This window comes from Rattus norvegicus, chromosome 14 (genome assembly GCF_021556685.1).
Source record: "Rattus norvegicus strain SHRSP/BbbUtx chromosome 14, alternate assembly SHRSP_T2T, whole genome shotgun sequence".
In the NCBI taxonomy this organism is placed as follows: Eukaryota; Metazoa; Chordata; class Mammalia; order Rodentia; family Muridae; genus Rattus; species Rattus norvegicus.
This window is the reverse complement of record NC_141547.1, coordinates 32,197,715-32,216,645: the sequence shown is the minus strand read 5'-3', so window position 1 is coordinate 32,216,645 and position 18,931 is coordinate 32,197,715. Positions and strand designations below refer to the sequence as shown.

The 18,931-nt window shown below is 43.4% G+C and overlaps 1 long non-coding RNA gene across 3 annotated transcripts in view; it reads right to left on the bottom strand.

Moving 5' to 3' along the window:
* Positions 1-15,562: 15,562 nt before the first annotated feature.
* LOC102556008 (uncharacterized) overlaps positions 15,563-18,931 on the bottom strand; it is a 66,569-nt gene continuing 63,200 nt past the window's right edge. For 2 of the 3 annotated variants that reach the window (XR_015637388.1, XR_015637390.1), the window contains 2 exons: positions 15,940-16,105; positions 15,563-15,707 (listed from right to left, as the gene is read on the bottom strand). This is a non-coding gene — a long non-coding RNA (uncharacterized LOC102556008). The remainder of the gene's footprint in view (positions 15,708-15,939; positions 16,106-18,931) is intronic. The other variant, XR_015637389.1, reaches the window with a different exon arrangement.

The following is an 18,931-nucleotide window of genomic DNA, read 5'->3' as shown; positions in this document are numbered from 1 at the left end:
CTCCGGGATACCACAGTATACCCAGCCAACCCATTTGTGCAAGTCTCCCGGCCTGCAGCTCCTCTAGCCAGGAATCCCCCTGCTATCCAAGCACCCCTCTTTTCCTTCTCTGGGTGAGCTCCGTTCAATGCACAGTGCCCAGGGCATCAGAGTGATAGTGCTTCCACCACAATGTGGGTGAAGACGGTGCCATCTAAACCCCCAAACACCTGCAAAGTCCAAAACCATTCCTGGAGATGCAGTAAAATGGTGGTCAGGAAAGAGCAGGGCTTGGGTGCACTTGCAGCGGTTAGAAGGTGGGGGCTGTCTGTGGGGCACCCAAGGCTCAAGTGGCCATTCTGTCAGAAGGATGCTCTTCTCTCTCATTTCCTTCGCAACCTCACGTCCGCTATTCCCACACTCCGGGACACTTAAGAGGACACTGAGAAATACGATTCTAATTTCCTTCTGCAGAAAAAAAAGTGCAACTTATCTTGTTTAACCTCTTTCTGATAGGCGAGGAGCTCGGAGGAAAGGGCAGGAAGGAAGCACATTGCTGTTTTTTAAAGGGGCATTTTGGGGTCATGCAACCACGGACTTTCTCGCGCAGTTTCATTTAATATTCATGACATATCTGCAGTGTAAAAATTCTTTTAAATAAGAAAAAAAGGAAGGAAGAAAAGAAGAAAAGCTTTTGTAAAACAACCTAGCGAACAAAGTGAGTAACCCAGTCAAACTTAGCCCGGGAAGGAGCATGGGCACAGGTTTCTTCCTCAATGGGGTTTCCTGGCCTCTGGCATGCATGAGTGACCCACGATAAGCAAGGCAGGTCTTCTGAGGGAATCACCATTTAGTAGAAGGAACTTTCCCTAATGATAATTAATCTTTGGTTAATTACCCCCAAGTCATGCCCAATTGCTGTGCAATTCCAGGGAGAATAGGCTGTTAATTGGAAATACAGAGAATAGTAGGAATGAAACCCTCATGAGCAGATCAGAGAATACTGGTTACTGTTTTGAAGTTAATTTTATACAAGAAACACACGAGGATGACAAAATTATGGATGAGAACGTATTGGCTGAAAATTCCCCTTTTTAATTTACTCCGAAAGTAGTAATAAATGGATTAATGCAAGTGGTACACTGAATCTAAGGGACCTAAGGGTGGGTCAGGGGGGTCAGGGGACAGAAAAGTTATCTGGCCTCATTTCTCCCAGAGGTCTCTGAGAGATCACAGGTCTTGGCAGCCACTGTGTGTGGGTTTTCCGTGACCGCCCAGTATTGCCTTTACCACCCCCCTCAGTGTCAGGAATGTCTAAGGAAACACATGCACGACTTGAGCTGGACTGCTATGAATGTTCTCGAATGTGTTCCCAGTCCATGTGTGGGAGAGTTTTCTGAGGTGTATACCTGGGGGTGGGATTACTAAGTCAAAGGGGCTGACCTAGTTAGCCTCTATTGTAAATAGTATTTCAAATGGTTATACTAAGACTCCCATCAGCAGAGAATGAAGTTTCAGGGGCTGCTAGTCCATGGAGAAAAATCTCTGCCAGCCCAGAGGGCATGACACTTCACCGTGGATGTACTTCGAAGTTCCTAGTCTGCCAATGAGACTGCCTATCTTTTGAAAAGCATATTGTCCACCATTGTTTCTTCTTCCACTGACCTCTTTTGCCTACTCCTTCACTTGGTTCATTGGTTTTCGTTCTCACTGACTTAAGTGGAGACTTTAAGCCTTGTGGAACCTTTATTGGTTTAAACACAACAGACATTTCCTCCTGACTTCTTGCTATCTTTATATGAGTTTATGTTTTTGGAGATGTGTTTAAGGAAACAGCCTCTCAGGTCATGTCATTCTGAGACATGGAAATTAAGACAAAGGGCAGTTAGGTTCCTTATTTCCTTAGGAGCAAAGATCAGGAATAAATGTTTAAATGGAAGGTCTCTCTCTCTCTCTCTCTCTCTATATATATATATATATATATATATATATATATATATATGTGTGTGTGTGTGTGTGTGTGTGTATATATGTATATATATATATAATTTCAATTTCTAACAAGGAAAGAAGTCAGAACTAAGTATGAGGACAGGCTGAATATGGGCAATCTTTGCAGCTTAGAACTAAAATGTTATCAACTTTAATATGAATCCAAATCTTGCTGTATATTGTAGTTTTATTTTTATCTCTTCTAACTCTTTAGCTATTAACCTCGTCCTTTCCAAAGTCAAGGCTTCCAACTTGGAAGAATTTTGGATGGACTCTTCTTTACTGGAAATCGCACACCCCACTCCCTCAAGAGAAAGACTACCAGAAGGCTACCAGAAGGCTACCAAAGCCAGTATTTTATACAACAGAGACACCACTTCAAACAAGACTGTCTCATGCCACTAACAGTCAGCCGGAGACTGAGTGCACAGGACAACTGAATGAACAAATGGGAAAGAAAAAGGGGGAGGAGGTAAAGAGCAGGGAGCGGGGCTAAACATCTGTCACTCAATCAGCACCTGGGAAGCTAAGGCAGAAGAATTCCAACGTGACCCTAAACTAGCCAGACCCTGTCTCAGGAAACAGTAAACCAAAGTAAAACCAAACTATGAAAGCACAACGAATTGGAGACAGGGAGGCATGCAAGCCAAGTAGGCCATTGCTGTTTAAGAATTCCCATGGTAGGATAATTAATGTTGGTGAGACAGCAAGGCACAGAACTGTGAGAAATATCACATCTTTTGCAAGAGGGAGGCTTTGCTTCCTTTTGGTAATTACTGTTAATAGTCACTTTAAGCACTTTCCAGAAATAATAAGCCATGCTATTCAAAGCCATTCCCCCAGTGGAGTGATTTTCAGTTTCATCCAATGTATGTCGCAGCTGTGACAGAGAACCGTGGCACGTGAGAGGCCCGTGTGAGAGTCCAGAGCCACCCCCGCTACTGTTCTGCAGAAGGGGCTAGTGTGGGGACTCCTGAAGTCAGCTGGCATTCGTGGGTAGGTGTCTAGTTACCGAATTCCCTACGTGGAGGTCAGAGCAGGTTGACATACAGCAGCATGGAGTTATCTCAAAGGCGTGATGGCATTTATAATCTCAGCTGTTTGAAGACTGAGGAGGGTCCGGAGTTCAAAGCCAGCTTAGGCGACATAGCAAGTTTGAGGCTAGTCTGGGAGAAGGAAGGGAGAGAGGGAGGGAGGAGGGAGGTTGTGAGGGAGGGAGGGGGGGGCAATAAGAAGTTTTAAAAGAGCAAAGACAGCAGTTATTGCTGGTTGATTGGTACCCACAAGGCTTGCTTTTCACATTATAGATGTTCTGACTGTAAAGCCATCACAACAGGCACAGTGTATTGCTAATTTGAAACACCACGTTAAAACATTCCAATCCATTGAAAGCAGTGTCTTTCCTCTGTTCCTTAAGTTGCCATTAGAATATTAATACGCACTAATAAAAGATTTATTAGATTTGTCTTGACACATTTCTGAGTCACATCCGGTCAAAGCTGGCAGGTAAACAGATTCTTGTAGGTTTATGAGGTTTTATAAAAATGAAACCTAAAATTAAATGATAGCTATGAGACTTCAAGAACAGATAGAGTATTTGTTATTTCTACAGAATACATTGCATTACTACTTTAAAATGGCTAGACTGATTTTTAATCCATGTAAAATAAATTTAAATATTCTTATAGTTCCTAAAAATGTCTGTTATTTATGAAAATACATGAATTCCTTATATGGACAAGTTCAGATCAAGATTTTATTGTGTATTAGCTGAATGCAAAGGGAAAAAAAAAACAGAATAACTTGACATCTTTAAAAAGCTAAAATAATCAAGAGACCCGGAATGAATTTCTAAATATAGAAGCAAGCAACATGTAAGTGGATATCAGAATAGAAGGTCACTGTTCATTTTATCTCAATTGTTCTCATTTTAGCTCTGATTTTTAAAGTAGACTATAGAGACACAGGTGCTATAAGCTGTATAGTGTGTGCGTGTGTGTGTGTGTGTGTGTGTGTGTGTGTGATCGTGTGTGATCACATGTGTGAACACATGTGTGTGCACACATGCACACGCATGTGCTCCCATACATGTGTGTCAGGCTGCTCTAAGTTTAATGATACATGCTATTATTTTAAGATGTTTGTGTTCTAATAAAATTAAGATTAGCCAATTTCGAGAAGCTTAGTCTTTGTTCATCTATACTCAAATTCTTTTTCATCAGATATTAATCTGTGTCTATCTCTTGTCCCAGAACTCTGAAGATTAAGGCAGAAAATCATGGCTTCTGGGCCAGCTTGGGCTGTATAGTGTACTCGTGCCTTGCCTGAACCTTTATCTGTTTTTACCCAGTAGTGTGATTTCTGATGGATGTTAATTTCAATGTTACTGAATCTCAACAGTAATTTAAAAATTTGTGTACAAAAAGCCAGGACTGGGGTGAGTTATAGGACAGCCAGGGGACATAAAGAGATTTTGTCTTAAACTGGCAATTGGGAACACACACACACACATATGAGAAGGGGGGGACAGAGACAGACAGAGTGACAGAGAGACAGACAGAGACAGAGAGAGTGAATAAAATTCAAGAGGCAAACATTTCAGAATTGTAAATTTGAGGCCTACCCAGGCTTACCAAAGAGTTTAAGGCTAACCTGTCCTAAAACAAACAAAACAAAACAGAACAAAAAAGAAAACTTGTAAGGCTAGGGGTAGAGCTTAGTGAAAATGTGCCCAGCAAGAGAGGTCTCCTGTTCCTTAATCCCTGCCCATCCCCTAAAATAATGAAAACAAACAAACAAAAAAAAACCAAAAAGAAAACCACACAAAAACATTTACTTCTTAGAGGAAACTAAAACCCAGCGGAGCAATCATTTCTTTAACCAAGCGGGCTTCCAGGCATGCCACCTTTACTGTGCTCTCTGATGGGACTTCTGCATCTTCATTTCTTGGTTCAACAGCCCCTGTGCAGAACCTGTTGGTCCTTAAAATCAACTTGAACTGCTTTCTCACACCTTTCTTTTCCCTATATTTTATTCTCTCTAATAGCAAAAATCAACAAATTGTTCCTCCCACCTATCCCTCCTGACGCAACTGTATTATTTCCTGTCCTAGTTGGCTTTCAGTGCTATGATAAAGAACAATGGTAACTCAGGAAGGAAGGGCTTTATTTGGTTTACATAACTCAACCATAGCTGATTATGGGGGGAAGTAGGGTCAGAAATGGAAACAGGGCAGGAGCCTGGAGGCAGGAGCTGATGCAGGAGCCACACAGGAGTGCTGCTTGCTGGCTTGCTCTCCTTGGTCCACTCAGATTGTAGTTTCATACATCCCAGACCACCTGACTAGGAATGACACCACCCATAGTGGGCTAGGCCCTTCCATTTTAATCAAGGATTAGAAAAGTACCCTGACAGACACACCTACAGGTTAATTTTATGTAAACATTTTTTTTCAGTTGAGGGTCCCTCCTTCCAGATAACCCTAACCTGAGCCAAGCTGCCAAAAACTGACCAGCATAGTTTCTCATACACCTTCAGAGAACTGTGTCAGCAGAGGGTGAGAAAAGCACTCAAGGTTTTCCTGTGACAGATTGTCTTCTTGATGACATCATCCTTCTCCAACCTCCTGAGAGCAAATGGCATCCTCTGCATTTGTTTGTTTTCTGAAAGACTTCCTACCCCCTGGGACATGGTAATGTGTATGCATGTGTGCATGTATGTATGTAAATACATGCATTGGACATGTGTATAGTTGTCTTCCTCCAGTACAATGAAAATTCCAATTCTTGGATTTATCTCTTTTATTCTATATTTCCTTTCCTAGTGTTTCAATATCTCAAGTTTTTGGTGGTGTCAAAGTGTGTAATGCTACATTGGAGTGCTGCCACTTAGTTATATCCATGTTATCTTATTTACCTTTTATTTTTTAATTCAGAGACTCACTGTATATTCCAAACTGGCCTCCAACTTCAGATCCTCTGGCCCCAGCTTCCCGATCACTGGGATTACAGTGATGGGCCAATCCACCTGACTTCTTTCATAAAATTTTAATATAATTATCGATTCACAAAAATTTGCAAAAAAATATACATAGAGCTTCTCGATTCAGGTCACTTAGTTTTTAGTTTAGTTGGGGTTACCATTGCTGCAATGAAACCCCATGGCCAAAGGCAACTTGGGGAGGAAAAGGTTTATTTCACTCTCAGTTCCATGTAACAGTTCATCATCACAAGCAGTGAGAGCAGGAACCGGAGGCAGGAACCTGGAGGCAGGAACCTGGAGGCAGGAACCTGGGGGCCAGAGATGATGCAGAGGCTATGGAGGGATGCTGCTACTGGCTTGCTCATCATGGCTTGCTCAGCCTGCTTTCTAATAAAACCTAGGACCACCAGCCCAGGGATGGTCCCACCCATAATGAGCTGGGCCCTCCCCCATCAATCACTAATTAAGAAAAGTCCTACAGCTAGATCTTACGGAGGCATTTCCTCAATTGAGGTTCCCTTCTTTCAGATAAGTCTAGCTTGTGTCCACTTGACATAAAAACTAGCCGGGACATCAGCGAAACATCTTCTTTTGTTTGTTTTATTATTGAGAGAGAATCTTGAATAGCTCTAACGCAATATCAAAACCAGGAAATAGATTCACTAGTACAAGCCATACAGCTTACTCAGATTTCAAATGTACACACATACTGCGTTTGTACCTGTGTGCAGTGTGCGTTTTCATCGTACGTCCTATGTGTAGGTTCTTTTAAAACAATGACAAAAATACAGATGCTTTATTGAACAGCTGCAGACTATCCCCTGGGCTAAGCGGTAGATATCCAGGACCCAGCAGCAAGGTCAGCACAACCTCTGAACCTCTCTTTCTGACTGCAATAGGGCGAGCCCATCACCCTCTCATGCATGCCTTGCGATTTCGGGGGAGAGGCTGGTGCCATCCATAAATTCACACACCTGTGGGCATTGTCTCTGCGAAACGGTCCTGCCCAGCATGTCCATTACTGTAGCCAGCTGCCTGCAACTTGTGGCGATCTGACAGAGAGGCTTATGTGTAGATTCTTAGAACCACTTTATCTCCTAACTCGAGAGTAGATTCGCCCATTCGAAGTGGTCATTTCAAGGCCTTTCAGGGAACTTACTAACGTGTGAAACCGTTGCCTGGTCTTGATTAGGATCCCTTCATAATAACGCGAAGTTCTGTACAGGTTAAATGTAGTAGAGGACTAGGCCAGGTTGAGGTTGAGTTAAATGAAACAAGAGGCCATGAATGGATGGTTGTGTAGCTGACGGACGGGTGCCCGAGGGTCCGTTTAACCTTTCTCTGTAACTCTATGTTTGAAATAGTCATAACAAACAAAAGTTGAAAATGCACAGACATATTTTTAAAAAGGAACCAAGTAGACTGTTCAGCCAGCCTTAATATTCCGTGGTGGAACATGTACGATCTGAAATAACGGCTTTGAACAGAAGTACGCATTGACGCTTTACGGAGCGCACACTCTGTCCTTCAGACTAGTCTCCGTGGAGAGAATATTGCTGATACACCCAGTAGTGTCACGTGGTCTGATGTTTGTTGCTGGAGGTCTGTAAAGTGAGGAAAGGCTGTCATTTAGAGATGTTTTAATCTGAGGAAAGTGGACAGTCAGCTCCTGGGAGACGGACTGGAGCAGGGGTTTTGTTTTCTTTGTGAGGATGGAAGGAAGTAGAGTAATATTCACACGTCAGCCCATCCCCCTCCCTCCTGGTGCTTTGGGATCCCAGGAGCATGGGGCTTTTCTTCAAAGCTTTGTACTCAAATCTGCTTAAATCACTGCCATTACTGACAGCATCATTCCCGGGCCACAGATAAAGTTTTTTGGGAATAAAGTTGTAGTGGTTTTTTTTTTCTTTGGTTCTTTTTTTTTTTTTTTTTTTTTCCGGAGCTGGGGACCGAACCCAGGGCCTTGCGCTTCCTAGGTAAGCGCTCTACCACTGAGCTAAATCCCCAGCCCCATAGTGGTTGTTTTTTTAAGCTAGTTTTTCCCCTTTGCATATTAATTTAATTAACGGCATGTTGAAAAGAGAAAAGCATTTTCCTTCATGTTTTCCACCACTTCTGATTTCTTTTTTGGGGGGGGGGGTGAAGGGTTTCTTTTTTTATTAGATTTTTTAAATTTACTTTTCAAATGTTTTCTCCTTTCCCAGTTTCCTGTCCACAAACCTCCATCCCATCCCCCATACCCCTTCTTCTATGCGTGTTCCCCCACGCACTCACTCTGGATGGCCTTTCCTTCAGTCTCTGCTCCAAACTTTATCTCCATATCTCCTCCTATGAATATTTTTGTTCCCCCTTTTAAGAAGGACTGAAGCATCCTCACTTTGGTCATCCTGCTTCTTGAGCTTCGTGTGGTCTGTGGATTGTATCTTGGGTAATCTGAGCTTTTGGGCTAATATCTGCTTATCAGTGAGTGTGTACCCTGTGTGTTTTTTTGTGATTGGATTACCTCATTTGTCTATGAATTTCATGAATTCAGTCATTGTTTTTGATAGCTGAGTAGTTAGTTTTTTAAATCAGTGTTCATGATATCCCACTTACCAAACTTCAGCATGCTTATTAATGAGCACTGCTGATCTCCAACAGCCCAATCAGGGCACCGGCCAGCCAGCCACCTAAGAGAGTGGACTACCCTCATTCTGATGAGGTCAGAAATCGGCTCATTTCAAATGTCACGTCTAAAACCGTGCCCTTCTCTAGGGCAGGAGGAGAGAAGGCTCCGGTTGCCGGCCCACAGCTCTGCCTACAGACTTCACTTCCAAGAGCACAAAGACCCCACTTAAAACTCAGAGAGATATCAAGTGGATATCTGATTGATGGTTTCATTCTTCTCCTTGGCGGGATGTGATTTCCTAAGAGTCGGTTCAATTCTCTAGGCAGCAGATAGAACTGAAGTGATTCTTCAGACCTTGCTAATTGTGAAATCTTGCTTCATTCTTTTATTCACTTCCGACTCTTATACATGGACAAAAGAAAGAGGCCACACTCCAGGCATGCGGCTCCAGATGGTCCCGAGTTCCTGTATCTCTCCAAAATGAAGGACTCTTAGACATCAGAAAATTATTCTCTGGTGAATTATATTAAAAATTGGATCAATGGAACAGTCATTTCTACATGTCTGTCTATACAGGAGCACAAGTAACTTGAAAAGGCAATTTTAGTTTATAAAAGTTTGTCTCAGGAATGAACTGTCTGCACATTTATGTATTTTAAATGTCTCTGCCTCACCAACCATCATCCAAAAATACTCACCATCTCTCCTCAGTCCTGCAGACCAGAGGAGCGCCCAGGCCAAGGCTCAGAGGGTTTTATTTGCATATTTGAAGAGGCCACACCCAAGGCAAGGTTAAGCTGCACATCTATGACATTTGGGTCTCAAGGGTGATGGATAGTATTTAAACAAAGAAGCAAACCAGTCATGATCACTTTTTATTCAAACCGTTTTTTAAAACTCAGTTCACCCATTCGGATGGCGTCCGCTTCTTGAGAGTCACAGCAAATTAGCAATGGGCAAAACAAATGGCCTCTCAGAAACCATCCCTACAGCTGCTGAGGGCAATTTCTCTTCAGGTGAAATCTTCCCTGCACGATCCAAGCCTGCGTTACACAACCTGCACCTGCAATTTTGAAACTGGAAAAGGGCTCTCACCAGCTTTCATAACTCATCCGGCAGTGAGACCTGACATGACCTGAATTCTGGTGGCAGAACACAGGCTGAAATATAAAGACTGCTCAAGGCCTCTACTCACGTCGGTTAGTGTGAGTTTCAACTTAATGACTCCATACGTCTTAATGTGTCCATTACAGGCCTCTTCCCTACACCAAATAAGGGTTGTTGTTACATAACATTGTTAATGTGTGATATTAATTATAGGATATATATATATATTTATTTAAATTATGGATTTGGAAACATACCTGACATAAGGGCTTTATACAAGAAACTTACAGACTTGAAGAAGGTTTATTTGAATGAAAAACAATAATGAGGCTCTAGGGAGGTAGTGCAGTGGTTAGAACACTTACTGATCTTCCGGAGGATCTGGGTTCGGTTTCCAGCGCCCACGTGGCAGCTCATACCATCTCTAACTCCAGCTAGAGGGAAGCCAGCACCCTCTACTGGCTAGAACATGTGCTGTTTACGTGTGGTGCGTGGACATATGCAGAGAAAGCACTAATACACATAAAACAAATAAAATGTTAAAGAACAACAGTTATGGGAAATCTTGGATTCTAAAGTTTGGATTCATCCGTATGATTTAAGTATGCCTTAAATTTTGTCTTTCTACATTTGCTATCTTAACATGAACAACTTCCTAATTTCTCTGAATATTTTTGCCCTGGTTATCTATTTAAAGAGACCGGGTGAAGAAACAAATCCCTTAGTTAATTGTTCACCTGACCTCAAACTACTTTTACCTTCCTTACTAGGACGGTAATTTAAACCAGAATTTAAATAACATCTGTGTGTGTGTGTGTGTGTGTGTGTGTGTGAGAGAGAGAGAGAGAGAGAGAGAGAGAGAGAGAGAGAGAGAGAGAGAGAGAAAGGAGATAGAGAGACAGATGATAGATAGATAGATAGATAGATAGATAGATAGATAGATAGATAGATGGATGATAGATAGATAGATTTTCCTGGGTTTTTTTAAAATGTAGATATCCTTAATGGTTTTCATTTTAAAAGGATGGCATATACTTTTGTTCAGTTGTATTAATTTAAGGGACGTGGTGACCAGTGTTTTCAAACAGGATTCTAGATTGCTAAGAAAATGACAGTATTAATTCTCATAAAACCAAGAAATGCATTTCTGTGTCTCAAAACTGTAGATGATTAATACATTCCTTTCACTCGCCAGACAATTTTAAAACCTTGAGCACGATTCAAATGTAATATTAATTCCTTTCTATACGTACTTTTCAACTGTATTCTGCCCCCCCCCACCCAGAACACTTAAGGGAGGTTAGATATTTTTTCTAGTAATTGTAATCTACAAAATCACCATTTCCTTCTGTCATCTGAGCCCAACAGAGCCAGGCAGTGAGCCCGTTTGGTTTTTATTAAAATGCCAACACATTTCGTGTTGATCCCATCAAAGATTCTGATGCTCACTTTCCCAGCATCATATTTCCCCGGCTCTAGTGCACGCTCTCCCTGTCTTGGTGCAGAGCCAGGGCGAAGGGAATCTAGAATGGATGAGGAGTTAGAGAATAAAGACTTGGGACTATGTGGACTTTAACATGTTCCATTAAACATTTTTGAATTGAGTCTCTTTTAGAAGTCGTGGCCTTGCCTCGTCTTGAAGACTCTGGGCTGGACTTAGTAGAGGGCGCATATAGGTACATCTGATGGGGCAAGAGATGGGTTACCACGGGCTCAGCATCACACCCTCGTAGCTCATTCTTCATTACTGGCATCAAAATGGCAACCAGCTTTGCACAGGTGTAACCAGACAACACCTTACCCAGGCTCTGCCAAAGACTTCCTGCTCTCTGCTCTGGATGCTTCAGTGGGTGACACCCAACTGTATACAATCCAAATGCTTAAATGGGCATTATTATTTGGAAAAAGTAAAACCAGGTAACAGGGTGATGGGGAGAATGTCCCTATTGAGATTAGCTAAGCCTGCCTCCTTGTTCAGCTGTGTGTAATAGTCCTGACCCCTTGTCTCTCCACACACCACAATGCCACCCACTTGTTCAGCTGTATGCAATAAGCCTACCTCCCTGTCCACTTCACATAAAAACATGCTAAGACATGCTAAGGTGCTGGGGTGCTAGGGATCTCCATCTGATCTCTTTCTCCTCTCTCTCTCTCTCTCTCTCTCTCTCTCTCTCTCTCTCTCTCTCTCCCTCTCCTCTCCTTCCCCCGTCTCTCTGTGTGTGTAGGTGTGTTGTGTGTGTGTGTGTGTGTGTGTGTGAGAGAGAGAGAGAGAGAGAGAGAGAGAGAGAGAGAGAGAGAGAGTATGTTCTTCATTCCCGCATACCCCTAGTCAGGTTTCCAAGACTCACACACCATAGAACTCCAAAGAGTTATTATTTTTATTTTTTATTTTTTGAGTTATTATTTTTAGACTACTGTCTATTTCACATAGAGGATAGGTATTAAAATCAGCAAATCAAAGAGGTGCATGGGACTGAGACACTATTGTCTTGTTAGGGTTTCCACTGCTGTGAACAGACACCGTGTCCAAGGCAACTCTTATAAAGGACAATGTTTAATTGGAGCTGGCTTACTGGTTCTGAGGTTCAGTCCTTTATCATCATGGCAGGAAGCATGGCAGCATCCAAGAAGGCATGGTGCTGGAGAAGGTACGAGTTCTACATCTTGTTCTGAAGACAAACAGACAGGTGGTTTCCTGGCTTCCTGGAAGTGGGTCTTAAAGTCCACTCCCACAGTGACAGACACACTTCCTCCAATAAGGCCACACCTCCTAATAGTGCCACTCCCTGGGCCAAGCATACACAAACCGACACCCATTGCCCCAGTTACTTGATAGTTACAGGGAGAGGCATAAATGTCTACCCTTAAAATATCTTTGTTCCCACTGGTAACCCCTGGCAACCAGTGACTACAGGTGAATGCCAAGCTATTCAGTCATGACACAAGTCAGGTATAGGAGACCTTAGCCAAAGTCACCCTTTCCCTTTTAAAGTGGAGAGAACATTCAAGAATAGCAATGTCACTGTTCAGCAGCTGTGCTGAGCCATTGTTCTAGGAAAGTCCCACAAGCTAACTCTTTTATATGACTACTTTGTGAGGTGGCTACCTAAAATGCTGTTTAAAATAGCCTTTCACTAATATACCGTGATGCTACTGCCTTGGTGCAGACGAGTACTGTGAGAGATGAAGGGGTGCACGATTTGCACACATTAAACACTTCACCGTATGAAGCTCCTAGATAAATCTTAGTTGCTATTACCACACAATTAATGACTGGTGGGGCCGGGATGAAAACAGAGATATTATGTCACATATTTAACTGCTTCTACTGCTCCACTTAGACTGAAATGGGACCCTTTTCCTCTCTTTCTAGAGATGGAGTCTTGGGTACCCTCTAGAACTCAGGATCATCTTCCTTTGGCTTCCAAAGTTCTTGGATTGCGTGCCTGACCCACCACATCCAGCTCAAAGAATAATCTTGAATTCGCCAATTATTCCAGGTAGACGGAGAAGCAGGGTTTTCTGGTGTAACGCTCTGATGACGCTAAGCTTTTCTTCAGAATCTTTAGTCTAATGTCTCCCCGTCTTCTTCTGGATGAGGCCAGTTCTCCTCAACATAACCCATGGCTGGTCCCACCTCACCCAAGCCTTTTCTTCCTGCTCCTCCTTACTGTCTTCCTCTCTACGTCAGCCCTTGCAGCCACCCTCCGCTCTTTGCTCCTCAATTTCTCCTCGCTCTTGTTTGTGAAGTGTCCTTTCTCTGTCTCCCTATCTAACGTTTTCTTATCGATAAAACTCCCCCAAACCTCTCCTCCACCCTAGTCTTACCTGGCAGAGCTGATGGCTCACCTCAGACATTCACAGAAAGGTCCTCTCACTTCCAGGGTGACCCTAACTACACTGTAGTAAACTCTCTTCGTATGAATGCTAACTTCCTCTATTAGCCTGTTGTAAGCTATACAAGTGATAGTTATTCAGAAAGCAGTCTTTAATGGTGCCATGTGTCATGGAGTCTATGTTCATCTGTGCAAAGTAACTTGATTTGCACTCATGCTAGCAGAGGGTTTTCTCTTCTTCATCATCACAAACCTCGGCGTGAGACCCCCAGCATCCTGTGATTAGGGTTTAAAGAGAAATGAGTTCTTGATGGACAGGAAGCATTGATAGATGTAAGGAGAGACAGAGTTACAGGGTAAGAAACAGTGAAGGACGTAGTCTAATCCAGCAGTAACTGCAGGTAGCTGGGAACATGGGAAAAGGGTGTAACAGACTCTCAGAGTTGTTCACCATCGAGGAGAGGTCGTTGGATATGTGTTTATGATGTCCTGCTCTCACGGGTTTTAATTTCTCTCTTCCTTCTTTCTAGTCTGTCATTTCACATCTGCACAGAGCGCGCAGTGTCCCTGGAAATATTCTTAGGGAATGTGTCTGGAGCATGCTGGAGGGGCAGGAGGAGGTATGTGTGTCCAGGTGACTGGCTACATCTGCTGTGTGCTGCTATGGAACCTCCCATGGTTGTAGTGGTGGTTGTGAGACATGAAAGAAAGGTAGGGGATTATAGGGACCTGGGAAGGGAAAGGGGCTCTCAACCACGAGTCTGGTTAAAGCTATGGTCAGCCAAGAGACGAGAATTTCAACGCAGCACCTGCTGGAGGCCTTTCTTCCTCGGCAGCTATAATCCTACAGTTGTCTCGAATCTAACCAGAAACCTTCTTTACTGTAGAAGGTCATGTCCAAACCCCACTGTGTAACCCCTGTAGCTCCTGATTGGAATTCCATGGAAAACACACCGGGAGCCTCCCTATAATTTACTTATCAGAGGAGAGAGTGAGAAAAGGCCAAAGTTTCTTAGCCACATATCAAGGTGTAGCCTTCAAGCCATTGAAATAGGGTATACGATACTAAGGGAGTTCCTTGCAGTTCTCCTCGGAGAGGCCCTTACGAGCAGCTGTGCCCTGTGATGCTTAAAGTCTCGGCTGTCATGTCTGTCAATAAACAGTGAGAAGCCCATACTCAGGCTTGAGGGCATGCTTCACCCTTCCCCTGATCAGGATCCTCTCTGTCTTTAACGAAAACTCAACTCCACTGCTTACTGGCTAGTCCTGAAGCTCATTTTGTGTCAGAACCGTGAGTCCCAAGTTCGCCTGCACTGCGGTGTCTGGAAGTTCAGTGAAGCACCTTAGCTGTTCAGGGTGACGGTGCAGAGCTGCGCTTCTGTCCCCTCACAGCGGTACGCAGTGTGAGCCTGAGCCAATGGATAAAAAGTCAGAAGAAACAGGCATTACGCTTGCGTGATAGACGAGGCTAGAACTTCAGGGGATAGATGAACAGTCCTATACGTCCCTTATTTCCATTGTAAATCAAGAACGGTTTTAGCAAAGAGGAATGAATATTTCCAGCAAGTGATGAGCTGGGCCCGCAGCCTTGGAGTTCGCTGAGTCAACACAGTGACATTGACGGATCTAGTTAATAAGGGAGCCAGCATATGAGATTGGGAAGATACACCCCAAAGAAAAAGTTATATTAAAAAACCTGAGTGGCCATTTGACATGGCTGTGTTTACTGTCTCAAGACCTCTTCTGGGTCATCGTAAGGGACTTTTATGGTGAATAAACCAACATAAGGGGAAAACACAAACGGTCAGAACCTGGATGAGAGCTCGTGGGGATACTTGTGTATTATGTCTTTGATTTCCCCAGCAGATAGTGCAGTAAGGAAGATACAAGCGTTAAAAATAACCCCTTGCACGGAGCGGACTTATTTAGCCAACCCCCATAAGCTACATCTGAGCACAAAGCAGGTAGGGAAAGCGGTGAGGAAGAGATTAGACTTAAAAACATCAACACATGTATACAATGTAGTCAGATTTTTAAAAGAGATCTTTAAAGCGTTCTGGAGGAAAATGAGAGAGAGTTTATTTAAATGGTATTAATCTCTCTCTTCTCTTTTCTTCTCTGTGGTGGTGGGGAATGAACCCAGGGTCTTGTGCATGGGAAGCAGCAACCATAGTCCTAGTTCTTAATGATACGATGTCAGAGGCCTACGTGAAAACACAGAAATACAGCTAAGAATGACTGACGTCAGCAGTGTCCATCTACTGAAAGTTGTCCAGGGAGAAGTCCCTGCCCCCTGACTACAGAAAACCAATGTCCTCACTGAAGCATCACACTCTACTCGTGTGGGTGGGACAATTAGCTCACTGAGATAATCCATCCATGCCCACACCCTGGTTCCACACCCACACCCAGTCCACACCCAGTTGGCCCCTGCACCTTTAGACTGGATGGTAGTACCCACATTAGCAGCACATATGTAAAACATTTGCCACAGAAAACTTTCCCAAAGTTTGCGTATGAAATGGGCCAGCTAGACAGTGAAGAGCCAGTCTTCAGAGTCTTCAGAGAGGGTGACCAAGACACTCTGTTCCCAAACTGTAATCTGTGAAATGGGAAACAGAACTTACAACCATGAATAAATAAATATTGTCCTTGAGAATCACACTAAGAATCCATATGACCTTAAGAGAAATCACCCGGAAAAAACCAAGCAAGCAAGCGAGCACACCTAGCTTTGGGAGTTTCTCTGAGACCCGACGAATGGTAAGTTTATTGAAGCCATAGAGTCCACGGCACACAGACAATTGGCTGGACCATGGGATCATGTGCTGAGAGATGCATCATCAGGCAATTATGCCACAGTGACACAAACCAGAATTGTATGCCCTTCTGCGGGGACCCGGGGTAGATGACTTGAAGTGTGGGGTAGCCTGTGCTCTCCTGGCTGGGAAGCATGAAACAACTCGAGATTAATCTAGACACAAGACAGATTTACGTGATCGAAATTTGGTGAGTGAGTATTAGCAGGCCACTCCTGTGGTCGTTCGCGTGCGCGTGCAAACACACACACACACACACACACAGAGTCACATACACACAGTCACACACACACAGATTCACATACACACACAGTCACACACACACACACAGAGTCACATACACACACAGTCACACACACACATACACACACATACACACACACACAGAGTCACATACACACACAGTCACACACACACAGAGTCACATACACACACAGTCACACACACATACACACACATACACACACACAGAGTCACATACACACAGTCACACACACATACACACACACACAGAGTCACATACACACACAGTCACAAACACAAATACACACACAGTCACACACACACACAGAGTCACATACACACACAGTCACACACACACATACACACACACACAGAGTCACATACACACACAGTCACACACACACATACACACACACACAGAGTCACATACACACACAGTCACACACACATACACACACACACAGAGTCACATACACACACAGTCACACACACACATACACACACACACACACACACACACACACACACACACACAGAGGTGCCATACCGTGAATATATAAAGCAGTATTTTTTATGTTGTTGTCAGGCATTGCATTCTATATGCAACTGTGCAACCCTTTAACACAACAGGTGGATTTATTTACAAAAACATCCCACTAATACATGAGTAATAGGCTAGACTTTACAGCAGCAAACACGTCACTAGACTAAAGGAATTTCAGCTCTGTATAAATGATCGGCCCATTGTCGCCTATCTATTTGCACTGACTAAAATATGACCGTGCAGTTTGTACTTATCATAGCAGACAAGACCAACTGAGACACACAACTCATGAGATCGTCCTCTCCTGGAGAGCAGGATGGGTCCCCATCTGACTTAGGCAAAGAAGGGGCTCAGAGTGGAGACAACGCATTAAGACATGTATGTAAGAACACATGGTTTGCAAATTGACGTCTAAAACATTTCTTAGACTTTTACCATCTACACTAAAAACCCAACTTTCTAGCATCGGAATTGGAGTTGGAACCTGATCTTCCTGGGGGAGGGTTCACCACCTTGCCCATTACATCATCCAGACCTTCCTTCAGAAGGGCGAAGTTGCCAAGTTCACGACACAGACTCTGATGGCGGTATTGAGACTTTGCAGGGCAGCTCCAGTACTCTGGATGGCGCCCAAGTCAGGGCAGGCAAGGTCCCTTGAGAATCTCTCTTTTCCTTTGCCACAATGGCACACGCCTACCAGTCTACCCCACAGGTGCTCCATCATATTGGTAAGAAACAATGCAGAGTAGAAGCGGTCAATTTTTTTCTCTTGGCGGTGTAACATTTTATGAAATAATCTTTTCATCATGCGGTCTTCATAGAGAAAATAATAAATTCTTCAACTTTCTGAATGTCGAATTGTTTTTTGCTGATAGTATTTTATTTGGGACTCTTACGGTTTTCTCCTTTGTGCCTCAGAGAGTAAGAGCACTTGACCCCAAGACAGAAAACCTGAGCACAGTACAACCCCAGAACCCACATAGTGATGGGAGCTCAGTAACCCCACAGGCTGTCCTCAAACCCCGCCATGTACACCATGGCAAGTGCGCGCGCACGCACATGCACGCACGCACACACACAAACACACACACACACACACACAATACTTAAAATAATTAACTAAATGTAATAAATTAGAATGTGTCTTCCTTTTTGTTAAAACAATAAAAAAATAAAACTTGAGAGCAACATAAAACCAACTTAAGAACTGTCAGCCACGAGGCAAGAAACTGTTTTGATTACCTGAAAGACGGGCTTAGGAAAGGACTTGAACGTATGGGATGGAACACTTTAATTCATTGAGGTTTAAGCGAGGCATGTCTGGCTAGCTACCCCGGCCTTCTCTATTGACTCAATATCTTTCCTTATTTTTCAGTTTAATCTTGACATTTTCATCCCAGGAAGCCATTCATTCCTCAGAAGCAGATAGAAGCACATAATAAGTTATAGGCTACAATAAGTGTTTAGTGTCACAAAAATATGCAGGGAAAGCCAGAGTGATTATTCTTGCTTTACAGTGGAGGGTAGCTGGGAGCATGGGGACAGTGACAAGAAGAATTTCAGACAGAAGAGAAAGAAAGGAAGTTTAAGACGTGGCCAGGATGTGCTGCTATATACAGTGAACAAGCCATATGGGAGAGTAGGGGCAGGGCTGGAGAGACCACTCATGCAAGGTTAAGGGGCGGGCTTGCTATTCAGAGACAGAGGATGCTATTTGGAAGGGATGAAGAGAATCCACTGAGGTTTTCGAGTGGGCAGCTGTCAGGGTAAGAGCTGTTTTAGAAGGATGGCGCTAATGCATGCAAGAAGCTGGGTGGAGGAG